The sequence below is a fragment of the Lampris incognitus genome, chromosome 3, assembly GCF_029633865.1.
Source record: "Lampris incognitus isolate fLamInc1 chromosome 3, fLamInc1.hap2, whole genome shotgun sequence".
NCBI lineage: Eukaryota > Metazoa > Chordata > Actinopteri > Lampriformes > Lampridae > Lampris > Lampris incognitus.
In genome coordinates this window covers 49,780,924-49,799,833 of record NC_079213.1, presented here as the reverse complement: position 1 = coordinate 49,799,833, position 18,910 = coordinate 49,780,924, and positions in this window count along the sequence as shown.

Sequence of the window (18,910 nt, the reverse complement as noted above, 5' to 3'; positions counted from 1 at the left end):
AAACGCCTTTTCTCGACAACAAAAGCACAATTTCATCAAAAACAAACAAAACAAGAAAAATGAATATATTCAACAAGTCTGCAACACATCCTTAAGAGTTACATGATTTCACCCAATGTCAATGTGTAATTTCTCCAGTTCTGATCATTGTTTAGGTTGTTGGTAGCTTGGTCCAATGCCAAAACACAGAGAAATCTCTTTATGGCTTTAAACGCGTTTTCTCCTCGAGAGAAACATGATTTCACTAAAAACGATATAGTTCAAACATGCCTGTTGTAACTGTCTGCAAACACTCAGAGCCTTAAAGTAGGGTTTTCACCAATGTGTTTTTTGGTGAGAAACCTTCTATTTCAAAGGTTCTTTGCGTTTTCAGACATGTTCAGTATGTATTTTTTGTGTTTCTGATGAAATCCCTCCTTTTAATGCATTTTCTCACTGAAAATGAGTCTCTCACCATGGGAAAATGGCTTTCTTGAAAAAGCATATTGTGGTCGAGAAATGGTGTTTTAAACAATAAAAACGACTCCCGGCCTTATTTAGTTCACATTTTTACTTTTGGTAACCTAGCCCGTATTCATAACGCACTAAACCTTTTTATCGCGTTAAACGCCTTTTCTCGACAACAAAAGCACAATTTCATCAAAAACAAACAAAACAAGAAAAATGAATCTATTCAACAAGTCTGCAACACATCCTTAAGAGTTACATGATTTCACCCAATGTCAATGTGTAATTTCTCCAGTTCTGATCATTGTTTAGGTTGTTGGTAGCTTGGTCCAATGCCAAAACACAGTGAAATCTTTTTATGGCTTTAAACGCGTTTTCTCCTCGAGAGAAACATGTTTTCACTAAAAACGTTATAGTTTAAACATGCCTGTTGTACATGTCTGCGAACACTCAGAGCCTTAAAGTAGGGTTTTCACCAATGTGTTTTTTGGTGAGAAACCTTCTATTTCAAAGGTTCTGTGCGTTTTCAGACATGTTCAGTATGTATTTTTTGTGTTTCTGATGAAATCCCTCCTTTTAATGCATTTTCTCACAGAAAATGAGTCTCTCACCATGGGAAAATGGCTTTTTTGAAAACGCATATTCTGGTCGAGAAATGGTGTTTTAAACAATAAAAACGTCTCCCGGCCTTATTTAGTTCACATTTTTACTTTTGGTAACCTAGCCCGTATTCATAACGCACTAAACCTTTTTATCGCGTTAAACGCCTTTCTCGACAAGAAAAGCACAATTTCATCAAAAACAAACAAAACAAGAAAAATGAATCTATTCAACAAGTCTGCAACACATCCTTAAGAGTTACATGATTTCACCCAATGTCAATGTGTAATTTCTCCAGTTCTGATCATTGTTTAGGTTGTTGGTAGCTTGGTCCAATGCCAAAACACAGTGAAATCTCTTTATGGCTTTAAACGCGTTTTCTCCTCGAGAGAAACATGATTTCACTAAAAACGATATAGTTCAAACATGCCTGTTGTAACTGTCTGCAAACACTCAGAGCCTTAAAGTAGGGTTTTCACCAATGTGTTTTTTGGTGAGAAACCTTCTATTTCAAAGGTTCTGTGCGTTTTCAGACATGTTCAGTATGTATTTTTTGTGTTTCTGATGAAATCCCTCCTTTTAATGCATTTTCTCACTGAAAATGAGTCTCTCACCATGGGAAAATGGCTTTCTTGAAAAAGCATATTGTGGTCGAGAAATGGTGTTTTAAACAATAAAAACGACTCCCGGCCTTATTTAGTTCACATTTTTACTTTTGGTAACCTAGCCCGTATTCATAACGCACTAAACCTTTTTATCGCGTTAAACGCCTTTTCTCGACAACAAAAGCACAATTTCATCAAAAACAAACAAAACAAGAAAAATGAATCTATTCAACAAGTCTGCAACACATCCTTAAGAGTTACATGATTTCACCCAATGTCAATGTGTAATTTCTCCAGTTCTGATCATTGTTTAGGTTGTTGGTAGCTTGGTCCAATGCCAAAACACAGTGAAATCTTTTTATGGCTTTAAACGCGATTTCTCCTCGAGAGAAACATGTTTTCACTAAAAACGTTATAGTTTAAACATGCCTGTTGTACATGTCTGCAAACACTCAGAGCCTTAAAGTAGGGTTTTCACCAATGTGTTTTTTGGTGAGAAACCTTGTATTTCAATGGTTCTGTGCGTTTTCAGACATGTTCAGTATGTATTTTTTGTGTTTTCTGATGAAATCCCTCCTTTTAATGCATTTTCTCACAGAAAATGAGTCTCTCACCATGGGAAAATGGCTTTTTTGAAAACGCATATTCTGGTCGAGAAATGGTGTTTTAAACAATAAAACGACTCCCGGCCTTATTTAGTTCACATTTTTACTTTTGGTAACCTAGCCCGTATTCATAACGCACTAAACCTTTTTATCGCGTTAAACGCCTTTCTCGACAAGAAAAGCACAATTTCATCAAAAACAAACAAAACAAGAAAAATGAATCTATTCAACAAGTCTGCAACACATCCTTAAGAGTTACATGATTTCACCCAATGTCAATGTGTAATTTCTCCAGTTCTGATCATTGTTTAGGTTGTTGGTAGCTTGGTCCAATGCCAAAACACAGTGAAATCTCTTTATGGCTTTAAACGCGTTTTCTCCTCGAGAGAAACATGATTTCACTAAAAACGATATAGTTCAAACATGCCTGTTGTAACTGTCTGCAAACACTCAGAGCCTTAAAGTAGGGTTTTCACCAATGTGTTTTTTGGTGAGAAACCTTCTATTTCAAAGGTTCTGTGCGTTTTCAGACATGTTCAGTATGTATTTTTTGTGTTTCTGATGAAATCCCTCCTTTTAATGCATTTTCTCACTGAAAATGAGTCTCTCACCATGGGAAAATGGCTTTCTTGAAAAAGCATATTGTGGTCGAGAAATGGTGTTTTAAACAATAAAAACGACTCCCGGCCTTATTTAGTTCACATTTTTACTTTTGGTAACCTAGCCCGTATTCATAACGCACTAAACCTTTTTATCGCGTTAAACGCCTTTTCTCGACAACAAAAGCACAATTTCATCAAAAACAAACAAAACAAGAAAAATGAATCTATTCAACAAGTCTGCAACACATCCTTAAGAGTTACATGATTTCACCCAATGTCAATGTGTAATTTCTCCAGTTCTGATCATTGTTTAGGTTGTTGGTAGCTTGGTCCAATGCCAAAACACAGTGAAATCTTTTTATGGCTTTAAACGCGATTTCTCCTCGAGAGAAACATGTTTTCACTAAAAACGTTATAGTTTAAACATGCCTGTTGTACATGTCTGCAAACACTCAGAGCCTTAAAGTAGGGTTTTCACCAATGTGTTTTTTGGTGAGAAACCTTGTATTTCAATGGTTCTGTGCGTTTTCAGACATGTTCAGTATGTATTTTTTGTGTTTTCTGATGAAATCCCTCCTTTTAATGCATTTTCTCACAGAAAATGAGTCTCTCACCATGGGAAAATGGCTTTTTTGAAAACGCATATTCTGGTCGAGAAATGGTGTTTTAAACAATAAAACGACTCCCGGCCTTATTTAGTTCACATTTTTACTTTTGGTAACCTAGCCCGTATTCATAACGCACTAAACCTTTTTATCGCGTTAAACGCCTTTTCTCGACAACAAAAGCACAATTTCATCAAAAACAAACAAAACAAGAAAAATGAATCTATTCAACAAGTCTGCAACACATCCTTAAGAGTTACATGATTTCACCCAATGTCAATGTGTAATTTCTCCAGTTCTGATCATTGTTTAGGTTGTTGGTAGCTTGGTCCAATGCCAAAACACAGTGAAATCTCTTTATGGCTTTAAACGCGTTTTCTCCTCGAGAGAAACATGATTTCACTAAAAACGATATAGTTCAAACATGCCTGTTGTAACTGTCTGCAAACACTCAGAGCCTTAAAGTAGGGTTTTCACCAATGTGTTTTTTGGTGAGAAACCTTCTATTTCAAATGTTCTGTGCGTTTTCAGACATGTTCAGTATGTATTTTTTGTGTTTCTGATGAAATCCCCCTTTTAATGCATTTTCTCACTGAAAATGAGTCTCTCACCATGGGAAAATGGCTTTCTTGAAAAAGCATATTGTGGTCGAGAAATGGTGTTTTAAACAATAAAAACGACTCCCGGCCTTATTTAGTTCACATTTTTACTTTTGGTAACCTAGCCCGTATTCATAACGCACTAAACCTTTTTATCGCGTTAAACGCCTTTTCTCGACAACAAAAGCACAATTTCATCAAAAACAAACAAAACAAGAAAAATGAATCTATTCAACAAGTCTGCAACACATCCTTAAGAGTTACATGATTTCACCCAATGTCAATGTGTAATTTCTCCAGTTCTGATCATTGTTTAGGTTGTTGGTAGCTTGGTCCAATGCCAAAACACAGTGAAATCTTTTTATGGCTTTAAACGCGTTTTCTCCTCGAGAGAAACATGTTTTCACTAAAAACGTTATAGTTTAAACACGCCTGTTGTACATGTCTGCAAACACTCAGAGCCTTAAAGTAGGGTTTTCACCAATGTGTTTTTTGGTGAGAAACCTTCTATTTCAAAGGTTCTGTGCGTTTTCAGACACGTTCAGTATGTATTTTTTGTGTTTTCTGATGAAATCCCTCCTTTTAATGCATTTTCTCACAGAAAATGAGTCTCTCACCATGGGAAAATGGCTTTTTGAAAACGCATATTCTGGTCGAGAAATGGTGTTTTAAACAATAAAACGACTCCCGGCCTTATTTAGTTCACATTTTTACTTTTGGTAACCTAGCCCGTATTCATAACGCACTAAACCTTTTTATCGCGTTAAACGCCTTTTCTCGACAACAAAAGCACAATTTCATCAAAAACAAACAAAACAAGAAAAATGAATCTATTCAACAAGTCTGCAACACATCCTTAAGAGTTACATGATTTCACCCAATGTCAAATGTGTAATTTCTCCAGTTCTGATCATTGTTTAGGTTGTTGGTAGCTTGGTCCAATGCCAAAACACAGTGAAATCTTTTTATGGCTTTAAACGCGTTTTCTCCTCGAGAGAAACATGTTTTCACTAAAAACGTTATAGTTTAAACATGGCTGTTGTAACTGTCTGCAAACACTCAGAGCCTTAAAGTAGGGTTTTCACCAATGTGTTTTTTGCTGAGAAACCTTCTATTTCAAAGGTTCTGTGCGTTTTCAGACATGTTCAGTATGTATTTTTTGTGTTTCTGATGAAATCCCTCCTTTTAATGCATTTTCTCACAGAAAATGAGTCCCTCACCATGGGAAAAAGGCTTTTTTGAAAACGCATATTCTGGTCGAGAAATGGTGTTTTAAACAATAAAACGACTCCCGGCCTTATTTAGTTCACATTTTTACTTTTGGTAACCTAGCCCGTATTCATAACGCACTAAACCTTTTTATCGCGTTAAACGCCTTTCTCGACAAGAAAAGCACAATTTCATCAAAAACAAACAAAACAAGAAAAATGAATCTATTCAACAAGTCTGCAACACATCCTTAAGAGTTACATGATTTCACCCAATGTCAATGTGTAATTTCTCCAGTTCTGATCATTGTTTAGGTTGTTGGTAGCTTGGTCCAATGCCAAAACACGGTGAAATCTTTTTATGGCTTTAAACGCGTTTTCTCCTCGAGAGAAACATGATTTCACTAAAAACGTTATAGTTTAAACACACCTGTTGTACATGTCTGCAAACACTCTCAGAGCCTTAAAGTAGGGCTTTCACCAATGTGTTTTTTGGTGAGAAACCTTCTATTTCAAGGTTCTGTGCGTTTTCAGACACGTACAATATGTATTTTTTGTGTTTCTGATGAAATCCCTCCTTTTAATGCATTTTCTCACAGAAAATTAGTCTCTTGCCATTGCAAAATGGCTTTCTTGAAAAAGCATATTGTGGTCGAGAAATGGTGTTTTAAACAATAAAAACGACTCCCGGCCTTATTTAGTTCACATTTTTACTTTTGGTAACCTAGCCCGTATTCATAACGCACTAAACCTTTTTATCGCGTTAAACGCCTTTTCTCGACAACAAAAGCACAATTTCATCAAAAACAAACAAAACAAGAAAAAAAGAATCTATTCAACAAGTCTACAACACATCCTTAAGAGTTACATGATTTCACCCAATGTCAATGTGTAAATTCTCCAGTTCTGATCATTGTTTAGGTTGTTGGTAGCTTGGTCCAATGCCAAAACACAGTGAAATCTTTTTTATGGCTTTAAACGCGTTTTCTCCTCGAGAGAAACATGTTTTCACTAAAAACGTTATAGTTTAAACATGCCTGTTGTACATGTCTGCAAACACTCAGAGCCTTAAAGTAGGGTTTTCACCAATGTGTTTTTTGGTGAGAAACCTTCTATTTCAAAGGTTCTGTGCGTTTTCAGACATGTTCAGTATGTATTTTTTGTGTTTTCTGATGAAATCCCTCCTTTTAATGCATTTTCTCACAGAAAATGAGTCTCTCACCATGGGAAAATGGCTTTTTTGAAAACGCATATTCTGGTCGAGAAATGGTGTTTTAAACAATAAAACGACTCCCGGCCTTATTTAGTTCACATTTTTACTTTTGGTAACCTAGCCCGTATTCATAACGCACTAAACCTTTTTATCGCGTTAAACGCCTTTTCTCGACAACAAAAGCACAATTTCATCAAAAACAAACAAAACAAGAAAAATGAATATATTCAACAAGTCTGCAACACATCCTTAAGAGTTACATGATTTCACCCAATGTCAATGTGTAATTTCTCCAGTTCTGAGCATTGTTTAGGTTGTTGGTAGCTTGGTCCAATGCCAAAACACAGAGAAATCTCTTTATGGCTTTAAACGCGTTTTCTCCTCGAGAGAAACATGATTTCACTAAAAACAATATAGTTCAAACATGCCTGTTGTACATGTCTGCAAACACTCTCAGAGCCTTAAAGTAGGGTTTTCACCAATGTGTTTTTTGGTGAGAAACCTTCTATTTCAAGGTTCTGTGCGTTTTCAGACACGTACAATATGTATTTTTTGTGTTTCTGATGAAATCCCTCCTTTTAATGCATTTTCTCACAGAAAATTAGTCTCTTGCCATTGCAAAATGGCTTTCTTGAAAAAGCATATTGTGGTCGAGAAATGGTGTTTTAAACAATAAAAACGACTCCCGGCCTTATTTAGTTCACATTTTTACTTTTGGTAACCTAGCCCGTATTCATAACGCACTAAACCTTTTTATCGCGTTAAACGCCTTTTCTCGACAACAAAAGCACAATTTCATCAAAAACAAACAAAACAAGAAAAAAAGAATCTATTCAACAAGTCTACAACACATCCTTAAGAGTTACATGATTTCACCCAATGTCAATGTGTAATTTCTCCAGTTCTGATCATTGTTTAGGTTGTTGGTAGCTTGGTCCAATGCCAAAACACAGTGAAATCTTTTTTATGGCTTTAAACGCGTTTTCTCCTCGAGAGAAACATGTTTTCACTAAAAACGTTATAGTTTAAACATGCCTGTTGTACATGTCTGCAAACACTCAGAGCCTTAAAGTAGGGTTTTCACCAATGTGTTTTTTGGTGAGAAACCTTCTATTTCAAAGGTTCTGTGCGTTTTCAGACATGTTCAGTATGTATTTTTTGTGTTTTCTGATGAAATCCCTCCTTTTAATGCATTTTCTCACAGAAAATGAGTCTCTCACCATGGGAAAATGGCTTTTTTGAAAACGCATATTCTGGTCGAGAAATGGTGTTTTAAACAATAAAACGACTCCCGGCCTTATTTAGTTCACATTTTTACTTTTGGTAACCTAGCCCGTATTCATAACGCACTAAACCTTTTTATCGCGTTAAACGCCTTTTCTCGACAACAAAAGCACAATTTCATCAAAAACAAACAAAACAAGAAAAATGAATATATTCAACAAGTCTGCAACACATCCTTAAGAGTTACATGATTTCACCCAATGTCAATGTGTAATTTCTCCAGTTCTGATCATTGTTTAGGTTGTTGGTAGCTTGGTCCAATGCCAAAACACAGAGAAATCTCTTTATGGCTTTAAACGCGTTTTCTCCTCGAGAGAAACATGATTTCACTAAAAACGATATAGTTCAAACATGCCTGTTGTAACTGTCTGCAAACACTCAGAGCCTTAAAGTAGGGTTTTCACCAATGTGTTTTTTGGTGAGAAACCTTCTATTTCAAAGGTTCTTTGCGTTTTCAGACATGTTCAGTATGTATTTTTTGTGTTTCTGATGAAATCCCTCCTTTTAATGCATTTTCTCACTGAAAATGAGTCTCTCACCATGGGAAAATGGCTTTCTTGAAAAAGCATATTGTGGTCGAGAAATGGTGTTTTAAACAATAAAAACGACTCCCGGCCTTATTTAGTTCACATTTTTACTTTTGGTAACCTAGCCCGTATTCATAACGCACTAAACCTTTTTATCGCGTTAAACGCCTTTTCTCGACAACAAAAGCACAATTTCATCAAAAACAAACAAAACAAGAAAAATGAATCTATTCAACAAGTCTGCAACACATCCTTAAGAGTTACATGATTTCACCCAATGTCAATGTGTAATTTCTCCAGTTCTGATCATTGTTTAGGTTGTTGGTAGCTTGGTCCAATGCCAAAACACAGTGAAATCTTTTTATGGCTTTAAACGCGTTTTCTCCTCGAGAGAAACATGTTTTCACTAAAAACGTTATAGTTTAAACATGCCTGTTGTACATGTCTGCAAACACTCAGAGCCTTAAAGTAGGGTTTTCACCAATGTGTTTTTTGGTGAGAAACCTTCTATTTCAAAGGTTCTGTGCGTTTTCAGACATGTTCAGTATGTATTTTTTGTGTTTCTGATGAAATCCCTCCTTTTAATGCATTTTCTCACAGAAAATGAGTCTCTCACCATGGGAAAATGGCTTTTTTGAAAACGCATATTCTGGTCGAGAAATGGTGTTTTAAACAATAAAAACGTCTCCCGGCCTTATTTAGTTCACATTTTAACTTTTGTTAACCTAGCCCGTATTCATAACGCACTAAACCTTTTTATCGCGTTAAACGCCTTTCTCGACAAGAAAAGCACAATTTCATCAAAAACAAACAAAACAAGAAAAATGAATCTATTCAACAAGTCTGCAACACATCCTTAAGAGTTACATGATTTCACCCAATGTCAATGTGTAATTTCTCCAGTTCTGATCATTGTTTAGGTTGTTGGTAGCTTGGTCCAATGTCAAAACACAGTGAAATCTCTTTATGGCTTTAAACGCGTTTTCTCCTCGAGAGAAACATGATTTCACTAAAAACGATATAGTTCAAACATGGCTGTTGTAACTGTCTGCAAACACTCAGAGCCTTAAAGTAGGGTTTTCACCAATGTGTTTTTTGGTGAGAAACCTTCTATTTCAAAGGTTCTGTGCGTTTTCAGACATGTTCAGTATGTATTTTTTGTGTTTCTGATGAAATCCCTCCTTTTAATGCATTTTCTCACAGAAAATGAGTCTCTCACCATGGGAAAATGGCTTTTTTGAAAACGCATATTCTGGTCGAGAAATGGTGTTTTAAACAATAAAAACGTCTCCCGGCCTTATTTAGTTCACATTTTAACTTTTGTTAACCTAGCCCGTATTCATAACGCACTAAACCTTTTTATCGCGTTAAACGCCTTTCTCGACAAGAAAAGCACAATTTCATCAAAAACAAACAAAACAAGAAAAATGAATCTATTCAACAAGTCTGCAACACATCCTTAAGAGTTACATGATTTCACCCAATGTCAATGTGTAATTTCTCCAGTTCTGATCATTGTTTAGGTTGTTGGTAGCTTAGTCCAATGTCAAAACACAGTGAAATCTCTTTATGGCTTTAAACGCGTTTTCTCCTCGAGAGAAACATGATTTCACTAAAAACGATATAGTTCAAACATGCCTGTTGTAACTGTCTGCAAACACTCAGAGCCTTAAAGTAGGGTTTTCACCAATGTGTTTTTTGGTGAGAAACCTTCTATTTCAAAGGTTCTGTGCGTTTTCAGACATGTTCAGTATGTATTTTTTGTGTTTTCTGATGAAATCCCTCCTTTTAATGCATTTTCTCACAGAAAATGAGTCTCTCACCATGGGAAAATGGCTTTTTTGAAAACGCATATTCTGGTCGAGAAATGGTGTTTTAAACAATAAAACGACTCCCGGCCTTATTTAGTTCACATTTTTACTTTTGGTAACCTAGCCCGTATTCATAACGCACTAAACCTTTTTATCGCGTTAAACGCCTTTTCTCGACAACAAAAGCACAATTTCATCAAAAACAAACAAAACAAGAAAAATGAATATATTCAACAAGTCTGCAACACATCCTTAAGAGTTACATGATTTCACCCAATGTCAATGTGTAATTTCTCCAGTTCTGAGCATTGTTTAGGTTGTTGGTAGCTTGGTCCAATGCCAAAACACAGAGAAATCTCTTTATGGCTTTAAACGCGTTTTCTCCTCGAGAGAAACATGATTTCACTAAAAACGATATAGTTCAAACATGCCTGTTGTAACTGTCTGCAAACACTCAGAGCCTTAAAGTAGGGTTTTCACCAATGTGTTTTTTGGTGAGAAACCTTCTATTTCAAAGGTTCTGTGCGTTTTCAGACATGTTCATTATGTATTTTTTGTGTTTCTGATGAAATCCCTCCTTTTAATGCATTTTCTCACTGAAAATGAGTCTCTCACCATGGGAAAATGGCTTTCTTGAAAAAGCATATTGTGGTCGAGAAATGGTGTTTTAAACAATAAAAACGACTCCCGGCCTTATTTAGTTCACATTTTTACTTTTGGTAACCTAGCCCGTATTCATAACGCACTAAACCTTTTTATCGCGTTAAACGCCTTTTCTCGACAACAAAAGCACAATTTCATCAAAAACAAACAAAACAAGAAAAATGAATCTATTCAACAAGTCTGCAACACATCCTTAAGAGTTACATGATTTCACCCAATGTCAATGTGTAATTTCTCCAGTTCTGATCATTGTTTAGGTTGTTGGTAGCTTGGTCCAATGCCAAAACACAGTGAAATCTTTTTATGGCTTTAAACGCGTTTTCTCCTCGAGAGAAACATGTTTTCACTAAAAACGTTATAGTTTAAACATGCCTGTTGTACATGTCTGCAAACACTCAGAGCCTTAAAGTAGGGTTTTCACCAATGTGTTTTTTGGTGAGAAACCTTCTATTTCAAAGGTTCTGTGCGTTTTCAGACATGTTCAGTATGTATTTTTTGTGTTTCTGATGAAATCCCTCCTTTTAATGCATTTTCTCACAGAAAATGAGTCTCTCACCATGGGAAAATGGCTTTTTTGAAAACGCATATTCTGGTCGAGAAATGGTGTTTTAAACAATAAAAACGTCTCCCGGCCTTATTTAGTTCACATTTTAACTTTTGTTAACCTAGCCCGTATTCATAACGCACTAAACCTTTTTATCGCGTTAAACGCCTTTCTCGACAAGAAAAGCACAATTTCATCAAAAACAAACAAAACAAGAAAAATGAATCTATTCAACAAGTCTGCAACACATCCTTAAGAGTTACATGATTTCACCCAATGTCAATGTGTAATTTCTCCAGTTCTGATCATTGTTTAGGTTGTTGGTAGCTTGGTCCAATGCCAAAACACAGTGAAATCTTTTTATGGCTTTAAACGCGTTTTCTCCTCGAGAGAAACATGTTTTCACTAAAAACGTTATAGTTTAAACATGCCTGTTGTACATGTCTGCAAACACTCAGAGCCTTAAAGTAGGGTTTTCACCAATGTGTTTTTTGGTGAGAAACCTTCTATTTCAAAGGTTCTGTGCGTTTTCAGACATGTTCAGTATGTATTTTTTGTGTTTCTGATGAAATCCCTCCTTTTAATGCATTTTCTCACAGAAAATGAGTCTCTCACCATGGGAAAATGGCTTTTTGAAAACGCATATTCTGGTCGAGAAATGGTGTTTTAAACAATAAAAACGTCTCCCGGCCTTATTTAGTTCACATTTTAACTTTTGTTAACCTAGCCCGTATTCATAACGCACTAAACCTTTTTATCGCGTTAAACGCCTTTCTCGACAAGAAAAGCACAATTTCATCAAAAACAAACAAAACAAGAAAAATGAATCTATTCAACAAGTCTGCAACACATCCTTAAGAGTTACATGATTTCACCCAATGTCAATGTGTAATTTCTCCAGTTCTGATCATTGTTTAGGTTGTTGGTAGCTTGGTCCAATGTCAAAACACAGTGAAATCTCTTTATGGCTTTAAACGCGTTTTCTCCTCGAGAGAAACATGATTTCACTAAAAACGATATAGTTCAAACATGCCTGTTGTAACTGTCTGCAAACACTCAGAGCCTTAAAGTAGGGTTTTCACCAATGTGTTTTTTGGTGAGAAACCTTCTATTTCAAAGGTTCTGTGCGTTTTCAGACATGTTCAGTATGTATTTTTTGTGTTTCTGATGAAATCCCTCCTTTTAATGCATTTTCTCACTGAAAATGAGTCTCTCACCATGGGAAAATGGCTTTCTTGAAAAAGCATATTGTGGTCGAGAAATGGTGTTTTAAACAATAAAAACGACTCCCGGCCTTATTTAGTTCACATTTTTACTTTTGGTAACCTAGCCCGTATTCATAACGCACTAAACCTTTTTATCGCGTTAAACGCCTTTTCTCGACAACAAAAGCACAATTTCATCAAAAACAAACAAAGCAAGAAAAATGAATCTATTCAACAAGTCTGCAACACATCCTTAAGAGTTACATGATTTCAGCCAATGTCAATGTGTAATTTCTCCAGTTCTGATCATTGTTTAGGTTGTTGGTAGCTTGGTCCAATGCCAAAACACAGTGAAATCTTTTTATGGCTTTAAACGCGTTTTCTCCTCGAGAGAAACATGTTTTCACTAAAAACGTTATAGTTTAAACATGCCTGTTGTACATGTCTGCAAACACTCAGAGCCTTAAAGTAGGGTTTTCACCAATGTGTTTTTTGGTGAGAAACCTTCTATTTCAAAGGTTCTGTGCGTTTTCAGACATGTTCAGTATGTATTTTTTGTGTTTTCTGATGAAATCCCTCCTTTTAATGCATTTTCTCACAGAAAATGAGTCTCTCACCATGGGAAAATGGCTTTGTTGAAAACGCATATTCTGGTCGAGAAATGGTGTTTTAAACAATAAAACGACTCCCGGCCTTATTTAGTTCACATTTTTACTTTTGGTAACCTAGCCCGTATTCATAACTTACTAAACCTTTTTATCGCGTTAAACGCCTTTTCTCGACAACAAAAGCACAATTTCATCAAAAACAAACAAAACAAGAAAAATGAATCTATTCAACAAGTCTGCAACACATCCTTAAGAGTTACATGATTTCACCCAATGTCAATGTGTAATTTCTCCAGTTCTGATCATTGTTTAGGTTGTTGGTAGCTTGGTCCAATGCCAAAACACAGTGAAATCTTTTTATGGCTTTAAACGCGTTTTCTCCTCGAGAGAAACATGATTTCACTAAAAACGTTATAGTTTAAACATGCCTGTTGTACATGTCTGCAAACACTCAGAGCCTTAAAGTAGGGTTTTCACCAATGTGTTTTTTGGTGAGAAACCTTCTATTTCAAGGTTCTGTGCGTTTTCAGACACGTACAATATGTATTTTTTGTGTTTCTGATGAAATCCCTCCTTTTAATGCATTTTCTCACAGAAAATTAGTCTCTTGCCATGGCAAAATGGCTTTCTTGAAAAAGCATATTGTGGTCGAGCAATGGTGTTTTAAACAATAAAAACGACTCCCGGCCTTATTTAGTTCACATTTTTACTTTTGGTAACCTAGCCCGTATTCATAACGCACTAAACCTTTTTATCGCGTTAAACGCCTTTTCTCGACAACAAAAGCACAATTTCATCAAAAACAAACAAAACAAGAAAAATGAATCTATTCAACAAGTCTGCAACACATCCTTAAGAGTTACATGATTTCACCCAATGTCAATGTGTAATTTCTCCAGTTCTGATCATTGTTTAGGTTGTTGGTAGCTTGGTCCAATGCCAAAACACAGTGAAATCTTTTTATGGCTTTAAACGCGTTTTCTCCTCGAGAGAAACATGATTTCACTAAAAACGTTATAGTTTAAACACGCCTGTTGTACATGTCTGCAAACACTCTCAGAGCCTTAAAGTAGGGTTTTCACCAATGTGTTTTTTGGTGAGAAACCTTCTATTTCAAGGTTCTGTGCGTTTTCATACACGTACAATATGTATTTTTTGTGTTTCTGATGAAATCCCTCCTTTTAATGCATTTTCTCACAGAAAATTAGTCTCTTGCCATGGCAAAATGGCTTTCTTGAAAAAGCATATTGTGGTCTAGAAATGGTGTTTTAAACAATAAAAACGTCTCCCGGCCTTATTTAGTTCACATTTTAACTTTTGTTAACCTAGCCCGTATTCATAACGCACTAAACCTTTTTATCGCGTTAAACGCCTTTCTCGACAAGAAAAGCACAATTTCATCAAAAACAGACAAAACAAGAAAAATGAATCTATTCAACAAGTCTGCAACACATCCTTAAGAGTTACATGATTTCACCCAATGTCAATGTGTAATTTCTCCAGTTCTGATCATTGTTTAGGTTGTTGGTAGCTTGGTCCAATGCCAAAACACAGTGAAATCTTTTTATGGCTTTAAACGCGTTTTCTCCTCGAGAGAAACATGTTTTCACTAAAAACGTTATAGTTTAAACATGCCTGTTGTACATGTCTGCAAACACTCAGAGCCTTAAAGTAGGGTTTTCACCAATGTGTTTTTTGGTGAGAAACCTTCTATTTCAAAGGTTCTGTGCGTTTTCAGACATGTTCAGTATGTATTTTTTGTGTTTTCTGATGAAATCCCTCCTTTTAATGCATTTTCTCACAGAAAATGAGTCTCTCACCATGGGAAAATGGCTTTTTTGAAAACGCATATTCTGGTCGAGAAATGGTGTTTTAAACAATAAAACGACTCCCGGCCTTATTTAGTTCACATTTTTACTTTTGGTAACCTAGCCCGTATTCATAACGCACTAAACCTTTTTATCGCGTTAAACGCCTTTTCTCGACAACAAAAGCACAATTTCATCAAAAACAAACAAAACAAGAAAAATGAATCTATTCAACAAGTCTGCAACACATCCTTAAGAGTTACATGATTTCACCCAATGTCAATGTGTAATTTCTCCAGTTCTGATCATTGTTTAGGTTGTTGGTAGCTTGGTCCAATGCCAAAACACAGTGAAATCTTTTTATGGCTTTAAACGCGTTTTCTCCTCGAGAGAAACATGATTTCACTAAAAACGTTATAGTTTAAACACGCCTGTTGTACATGTCTGCAAACACTCTCAGAGCCTTAAAGTAGGGTTTTCACCAATGTGTTTTTTGGTGAGAAACCTTCTATTTCAAGGTTCTGTGCGTTTTCAGACACGTACAATATGTATTTTTTGTGTTTCTGATGAAATCCCTCCTTTTAATGCATTTTCTCACAGAAAATTAGTCTCTTGCCATGGCAAAATGGCTTTCTTAAAAAAGCATATTGTGGTCTAGAAATGGTGTTTTAAACAATAAAAACGACTCCCGGCCTTATTTAGTTCACATTTTTACTTTTGGTAACCTAGCCCGTATTCATAACGCACCAAACCTTTTTATCGCGTTAAACGCCTTTTCTCGACAACAAAAGCACAATTTCATCAAAAACAAACAAAACAAGAAAAATGAATCTATTCAACAAGTCTGCAACACATCCTTAAGAGTTACATGATTTCACCCAATGTCAATGTGTAATTTCTCCAGTTCTGATCATTGTTTAGGTTGTTGGTAGCTTGGTCCAATGCCAAAACACAGTGAAATCTTTTTATGGCTTTAAACGCGTTTTCTCCTCGAGAGAAACATGTTTTCACTAAAAACGTTATAGTTTAAACATGCCTGCTGTACATGTCTGCAAACACTCAGAGCCTTAAAGTAGGGTTTTCACCAATGTGTTTTTTGGTGAGAAACCTTCTATTTCAAAGGTTCTGTGCGTTTTCAGACATGTTCAGTATGTATTTTTTGTGTTTCTGATGAAATCCCTCCTTTTAATGCATTTTCTCACAGAAAATGAGTCTCTCACCATGGGAAAATGGCTTTTTTGAAAACGCATATTCTGGTCGAGAAATGGTGTTTTAAACAATAAAAACGTCTCCCGGCCTTATTTAGTTCACATTTTAACTTTTGTTAACCTAGCCCGTATTCATAACGCACTAAACCTTTTTATCGCGTTAAACGCCTTTCTCGACAAGAAAAGCACAATTTCATCAAAAACAGACAAAACAAGAAAAATGAATCTATTCAACAAGTCTGCAACACATCCTTAAGAGTTACATGATTTCACCCAATGTCAATGTGTAATTTCTCCAGTTCTGATCATTGTTTAGGTTGTTGGTAGCTTGGTCCAATGCCAAAACACAGTGAAATCTTTTTATGGCTTTAAACGCGTTTTCTCCTCGAGAGAAACATGTTTTCACTAAAAACGTTATAGTTTAAACATGCCTGTTGTACATGTCTGCAAACACTCAGAGCCTTAAAGTAGGGTTTTCACCAATGTGTTTTTTGGTGAGAAACCTTCTATTTCAAAGGTTCTGTGCGTTTTCAGACATGTTCAGTATGTATTTTTTGTGTTTTCTGATGAAATCCCTCCTTTTAATGCATTTTCTCACAGAAAATGAGTCTCTCACCATGGGAAAATGGCTTTTTTGAAAACGCATATTCTGGTCGAGAAATGGTGTTTTAAACAATAAAACGACTCCCGGCCTTATTTAGTTCACATTTTTACTTTTGGTAACCTAGCCCGTATTCATAACGCACTAAACCTTTTTATCGCGTTAAACGCCTTTTCTCGACAACAAAAGCACAATTTCATCAAAAACAAACAAAACAAGAAAAATGAATCTATTCAACAAGTCTGCAACACATCCTTAAGAGTTACATGATTTCACCCAATGTCAATGTGTAATTTCTCCAGTTCTGATCATTGTTTAGGTTGTTGGTAGCTTGGTCCAATGCCAAAACACAGTGAAATCTTTTTATGGCTTTAAACGCGTTTTCTCCTCGAGAGAAACATGTTTTCACTAAAAACGTTATAGTTTAAACATGCCTGTTGTACATGTCTGCATACACTCAGAGCCTTAAAGTAGGGTTTTCACCAATGTGTTTTTTGGTGAGAAACCTTCTATTTCAAAGGTTCTGTGCGTTTTCAGACATGTTCAGTATGTATTTTTTGTGTTTCTGATGAAATCCCTCCTTTTAATGCATTTTCTCACAGAAAATTAGTCTCTTGCCATTGCAAAATGGCTTTCTTGAAAAAGCATATTGTGGTCGAGAAATGGTGTTTTAAACAATAAAAACGACTGCCGGCCTTATTTAGTTCACATTTTTACTTTTGGTAACCTAGCCCGTATTCATAACGCACTAAACCTTTTTATCGCGTTAAACGCCTTTTCTCGACAACAAAAGCACAATTTCATCAAAAACAAACAAAACAAGAAAAAAAGAATCTATTCAACAAGTCTGCAACACATCCTTAAGAGTTACATGATTTCACCCAATGTCAATGTGTAATTTCTCCAGTTCTGATCATTGTTTAGGTTGTTGGTAGCTTGGTCCAATGCCAAAACACAGTGAAATCTTTTTTATGGCTTTAAACGCGTTTTCTCCTCGAGAGAAACATGTTTTCACTAAAAACGTTATAGTTTAAACATGCCTGTTGTACATGTCTGCAAACACTCAGAGCCTTAAAGTAGGGTTTTCACCAATGTGTTTTTTGGTGAGAAACCTTCTATTTCAAAGGTTCTGTGCGTTTTCAGACATGTTCAGTATGTATTTTTTGTGTTTTCTGATGAAATCCCTCCTTTTAATGCATTTTCTCACAGAAAATGAGTCTCTCACCATGGGAAAATGGCTTTTTTGAAAACGCATATTCTGGTCGAGAAATGGTGTTTTAAACAATAAAACAACTCCCGGCCTTATTTAGTTCACATTTTTACTTTTGGTAACCTAGCCCGTATTCATAACGCACTAAACCTTTTTATCGCGTTAAACGCCTTTTCTCGACAACAAAAGCACAATTTCATCAAAAACAAACAAAACAAGAAAAATGAATCTATTCAACAAGTCTGCAACACATCCTTAAGAGTTACATGATTTCACCCAATGTCAATGTGTAATTTCTCCAGTTCTGATCATTGTTTAGGTTGTTGGTAGCTTGGTCCAATGCCAAAACACAGAGAAATCTTTTTATGGCTTTAAACGCGTTTTCTCCTCGAGAGAAACATGATTTCACTAAAAACGATATAGTTCAAACATGCCTGTTGTAACTGTCTGCAAACACTCAGAGCCTTAAAGTAGGGTTTTCACCAATGTGTTTTTTGGTGAGAAACCTTCTATTTCAAAGGTTCTGTGCGTTTTCAGACATGTTCAGTATGAATTTTTTGTGTTTCTGATGAAATCCCTCCTTTTAATGCATTTTCTCACAGAAAATGAGTCTCTCACCATGGGAAAATGGCTTTTTTGAAAACGCATATTCTGGTCGAGAAATGGTGTTTTAAACAATAAAACGAGTCCCGGCCTTATTTAGTTCACATTTTTACTTTTGGTAACCTAGCCCGTATTCATAACGCACTAAACCTTTTTATCGCGTTAAACGCCTTTTCTCGACAACAAAAGCACAATTTCATCAAAAACAAACAAAACAAGAAAAATGAATCTATTCAACAAGTCTGCAACACATCCTTAAGAGTTACATGATTTCACCCAATGTCAATGTGTAATTTCTCCAGTTCTGATCATTGTTTAGGTTGTTGGTAGCTTGGTCCAATGTCAAAACACAGT